Raw genomic sequence first — 6,278 nt, 5'->3', positions numbered from 1 at the left:
GCAATGGTGGTCACCTGTAACGTGACATGAACCCAAGGTCCCGGTTTAGGCCCTCCCTATGGGTACCGAACTTAGCTATCACCTCTGCTCAACCACTTTTCCCTTCGAGGGGGGAGTCTGGAGCTGGGGGACGATGGTTATGGTTTCACAGTAAGGACAGAGTTGAGGAGGAATTTCATCCACCAGGCAGTCACAAATCCTTTGAATGTTCTACCCCCAGAGAGTGGTGAAGGCTGAGTTACCAAATATATTGCAGGCCAAGTCTGATAAATTCACATGCTGGAGGGGAATGGAGAGTGATGTCAGGGTGGGGGGACATGCAAGGAAGCAGATCAGATCGAAAGGTGGAACATGCTTAGTGACTGTAAGAGCCAACTGCTGCTTCTTGTAACACTCTTGACCACTCCCTTGTATCTTAAAGAAGACCTGAATTTTAGCATCTATTTCTGTTGGCTGCAGAGAACTGCGAGAGACTTCATAACATTCATTCAATCTCTCGCAGGCTGGATTTTCAGATCCCTCAGCCAGTTGCCAGTATATATTGGCACCAAATATAGCTCATGATCTCATCCACTCCCATTTGTTTAGCCTTGGACTGCAGCCAGGGAAACTCCACAAATTTGACCCTTCTGTCATTAACTTTCCTGCAACTTTCAAGGCTGTGACACAGCTTCCAGTTAACCAAAGAAAGGGAAGATGGCATTACCTCTATCAGCCTTTACACAGTGCCTTTTCAGGACCTTGAAAAGCGATTAATGGGAGGCGATGTCGCTGTGGTGCTATTGCTGGGTCCTGGGTTTGAATCCTGCCATGGCAGATGGTGGAATTTGAATTCAATCAAAATCTAGAATTAACAATGGTGACCGTTGAAACCATTGTTGATGGCTGAGAGGGGGGAAAAGTCCCATCTGATTCACTCTAACCATTTAAGGAAGGAAATCTGCCAGTCTTACCTGGCCTGTTCTACATGTGACTACAGATCCACAGCAATGTGGTTGACTTTTAATTGCCTTCTGGGGTGGGCAATAAATGCTGGCCTAGCCGGTGGCACCCTTATCCCATGAATTTAAAAAGAATATTGACAGAACAGCTTAATTAGAGGTAACAAGATAAAATTATGGGCGGCACGGTGGCACAGTGGTTAGCACTGCTGCCTCACAGCGCCAGAGACCCGGGTTCAATTCCCGCCTCAGGCGACTGACTGTGTGGAGTTTGCACGTTCTCCCCGTGTCTGTGTGGGTTTCCTCCGGGTGCTCCGGTTTCCTCCCACAGTCCAAAGATGTGCAGGTCAGGTGAATTGGCCATGCTAAATTGCCCGTAGTGTTAGGTAAGGGGTAAATGCAGGGGTATGGGTGGGTTGCGCTTTGGCGGGGCGGTGTGGACTTGTTGGGCCGAAGGGCCTGTTTCCACACTGTAAGTAATCTACAGTGGTTAGCACTGCTGCCCCACAGTGCCTGGGAGCCGGCTTCGATTTCAGCCTCGGGTGATTGCCTGTGTGGAGTTTGCACGTTCACCCCGTGCCTGCGTGGGTTTCCTCTGGGTGTTCCGGTCTCCTCCCACAATTCAAAGATGTGCAGGTCAGGGTGAATTGGCTGTGCTAAATTGCCCGTAGTGCTCAGGGATGTGTAGGTTAGGTGCATTAGTCAGGGGTAAGTGTAGAGTAGTAGGGGAATGGGTCTGGGTGGGTTACTCTTCGGAGGGTTGGTGTGGGCTTGTTGGACCGAAGGGCCTGTTTCCACATGGAAGGGATTCTATGAACAATTATCGAAATTTACAGCATGGATAGACAAGTTGTACCACGTAGCCTGTTTATCCCAGTAAACAAACAGCCACTCAGTCTAATCCCACTTCCCAGCTGCCTTACAAAACCAGAGGACAGCTAGCTCTCTGCAAGCACAATTGCACCCAGTGTCACTCTCCTGCCTCTTCTGTCATCCTATAGATCTCTCCTCTCCGGATAACAGCCCAAGCTTCATCTTTGGGAAAGTTCTTCTTGTCTCATTCAGCCAATGCATTCCACTTGCTGAGTGAAAAGGTTTCTCTTTCCCTAATAATTTTCAGCACTTCAACTGCATGTCGAATTCTAAAGGGTTTCGGCCTTGCCTTCCATTTTCAAAGCCTCACCACCCTCTGGGTGAAAAGCTTTTCCCCACGCCTCCTCTCTTACTATAAAACTGTGTCCCTTAGAAACTGACTCCCTCAAACAAGGGGATTAGGGTCTTCCCTTTCAGACCCCTTATATCAATATGTGTCAACTCTTTCTCCCCTCAGCCTCCTTAGGGTGTAGGAAAAGGTCTTGTGACACAGTGATAATGTGCCAACCAGGAGACCTGGGTTCAAGTCCCACATGCTCCAGACGGGGTGTAATAACATCTCTAACAGGTTGATGAAGAAATATTTTAGAAAAGTGAATTCAGCCCCTCTACTGTTCAGCTGAATCATGCTTGATCTTCTATCTCAGCACCATTTCCCTGTTATATCTTTAATATCCAGATATTATTGTCCCTCATTATGTAAATTCTCTAGTCCAGGCAACCTCCTTGTTTTGTAAAAGGGTCACCACACCCAAAGCGTTAACTCTGGTTTTTCTCCACAGGTGCTGCCAGACCTGCTGAGTTTTTACAGCAACTTCTGTTTTTGCTTCTTGTAAACCTCTTCTGTACTTCTTTAGTGAGAGCACTGATTTTGCTCAGTGCGGTGACCAGAACTCTGTCTGTGGCCTAACCAGTGGTTTGGCCAGCTGGCCAGCTTACAATCTACACCTGGGCTAGCAAGACTCTTGAGTCCCTGCCTGACCTACTGCCCTACCCTGCATATTTTCAATGATTCATTGTGTCCACAAGGGTTTCACTAGCAACAGCTTACTTCTGAAATGCAGTCAGTTGTCATGGAGCCATGTGCCACCAAGTGCACAGTAAGATCCCACAAAGAGACTAATAACTGGGCCTGCAGCACGACAAAGGCTCACTTGATTTATAAATGGGATGATGGTGTAATCTTCAGAGGACAGACAAAGCCTGTATCCATTAGAGTTTAGGTGAATGAGAGGCGATCTTATGGAAACACACAAGGCTCTGACAGGACTGGATGATCTGGAGACTGACATAATATTTCCCTCCTTAGAGTGAGCAGAATGAGGGGACACGGTTCAGCAACAGAGCACTTCCAATTACAACGGAGAGGAGACAAAATTCTGATACTGTATATCCCAACCCTTCACCTTTCACTGTAACATTTGGATATACTGATATACTCCACACCCCTCACTGTAACACATATATACCCCACAACCCTCACTGCAATACTCTGATATACCCCACAAGCCTCACTGTAATACATTTATACCCCACAACCCTCACTGCAATACTCTGATATACCCCACACCCCTCACTGTAACACACTTATATACCCCACAACCCTCACTGTAACACACTTATATATCCCACAACCCTCACTGCAATACTCTGATATACCCCACACCCCTCACTGTAACACACTTATATACCCCACAACCCTCACTGTAACACATATATACCCCACAACCCTCACTGCAATACTCTGATATACCCCACAAGCCTCACTGTAATACATTTATACCCCACAACCCTCACTGCAATACTCTGATATACCCCACACCCCTCACTGTAACACACTTATATACCCCACAACCCTCACTGTAACACACTTATATATCCCACAACCCTCACTGCAATACTCTGATATACCCCACACCCCTCACTGTAGTACACTGATATACCCCACAACCCTCACTGCAATACTCTGATATACCCCACAACCCTCACTGTAACACACTTATATACCCCACACCCCTCACTGCAATACTCTGATATACCCCATACCCCTCACTGTAACACACTTATATATCCCACAACACTCACTGCGATACTCTGATATACCCCATAACCCTCACTGTAACACACTTATATACCCCACAACCCTCACTGCAATACTCTGATATACCTCATACCCCTCACTGTAACACACTTATATATCCCACAACACTCACTGCGATACTCTGATATACCCCATTACCCTCACTGTAACACACTTATATACCCCACAACCCTCACTGTAACACATTTATATATCCCACAACCCTCACTGCAATACTCTGATATACTCCACAACCCTCACTGTAACACACTTATATACTCCACAACCCTCACTGCAATACTTTGATATACCCCACACCCCTCACTGTAACACATTTATATACCCCGCAACCCTCACTGCAATACTCTGATATACCCCATACCCCTCACTGTAACACTCTGATATACCCCACGCCCCTCACTGTAACACACTGATATACTCCACACCCCTCACCATAACACACTGTATTACCCCACACCCCTCACTGTGACACATTTATATATCCCACAACCCTCACTGCGATACTCTGATATACCCCATACCCCTCACTGTAACACTCTGATATACCCCACGCCCCTCACTGTAACACACTGATATACTCCACACCCCTCACCATAACACACTGTATTACCCCACACCCCTCACTGTGACACATTTATATATCCCACAACCCTCACTGCGATACTCTGATATACCCCATACCCCTCACTGTAACACACTGATATACCGCACAACCCTCACTGCAATACTCTGATATACTCTACACCCCACACTGTAACACACTTATATATCCCACAGCCCTCACTGTAACACACTTATATATCCCACAGCCCTGACTGTAACACTCTAATGTAGCCCACAACCTTCACTGTATCACTCTGACATAACTCACACACCTCACTGTGATACTCTGATATACCCAGCCTGCACACTGCAACACTCTGACATACCCCCATAGCCCTCACTATAACACACTGAAATGTCCCACATCTCTCACTGTAACACTCTGATGTACCCCACACCCCTCACTGCAACACTCTGATGTACCCCACACCCCTCACTGTAACACTCTGACATACACGACACCCCTCTCTGGGATTAGCCAGATTCCATATTAACACACTTTGATCCAGCCTTTATCACAGTTTTACTGGAAACATTGCGTCGTGTTTCAGATCAATCCTCTGTGACAGTTCCTCAACACTTTACAAGCTGAATGTTGGTAAATGGACTGTTCTCCATGTCCCTTCCAGAGAAGCTCATATGTAATTTTAATCTTTAATAAGAGATGCTTTTCAATGATTCACAGAACTCTCTGCGATTTACTTTGTTACTCCAGACCTCGGATACCAAACTGCCTTTGTTTTGAAATGCAACATAAAAATTAACATCTCTCTGACCTTGGCAGTTGAAATGTGGCTTAAGACCAACTGTCCCTATCGCCACCAAGGGCTTGGGCAGTAACATTGGAGATAGCACCAAATCATCCATGACATTGTTATCTTTGACCTCTGCTGAACAGCATTCTACTTTCACGTGTAAACCTGGCTTCACCCAAATGCTGTTGTCAATATTCCAATTCATGTGAAAAAAAACATGCAAATTAGGAACAGGAGTGGGCGAGTCAGCCCCTCCAGCCTGTTTTACCATTCCATACGTTCATCGATGATCTCATCGTGCTCTCTATTTTCTGATAAACCCCATTTCTCTCGGACTCAGTCAAGCATCTGTCTAACTCATTCAACATACTGATTAACTTGTCTTACGCTGTTCCCTGAGGAACAGAATTCGATAGTCTGAACCAGCATATTATAATAAGGACTGTACAATACACTAATGCTACACTGAGGGGTGTGGGGTATATCAGAGTGTTACAGTGAGGGGTGTGGGGTATATCAGAGTGTTACATTAAGGGGTGTGTGGTATATCTGAGTGTTACAGTGAGGGGTGAGGGGTATATCGGAGTGTTACAGTGAAGGGTGTGCGATATATCAGAGTGTTACAGTGAGGGGTATGGGGTATATCAGGAGTGTTACAATGAGGGGTGTGGGGTATATCAGTGTTACAGTGAGGGGTGTGGGGTATATCAGAGTGTTACAGTGAAGGGTGTGCGGTACATCAGTGTTACTGTGAGGAGTGTTCGGTATATCAAAGTGTTACAGTGAGGGGTATGGGGTATATCAGAGTGTTACAGTGAAGGGTGTGCGGTACATCAGTGTTACTGTGAGGACTGTTCGGTATATCAAAGTGTTACAGTGAGGGGTATGGGGTATATCAGAGTGTTACAGTGAGGGGTATATCTGAGTGTTACTGTGAGGACTGTTCGGTATATCAAAGTGTTACAGTGAGGGGTATTGGGTATATCAGAGTGCTACAGTGAGCTG

The sequence above is a fragment of the Chiloscyllium plagiosum genome, unplaced genomic scaffold, assembly GCF_037043375.1.
Source record: "Chiloscyllium plagiosum isolate Xiang-an unplaced genomic scaffold, Cpla_swu_hap1 HiC_scaffold_47, whole genome shotgun sequence".
Classification (NCBI taxonomy): Eukaryota; Metazoa; Chordata; class Chondrichthyes; order Orectolobiformes; family Hemiscylliidae; genus Chiloscyllium; species Chiloscyllium plagiosum.
Note: the sequence above shows the minus strand (reverse complement) of the source record.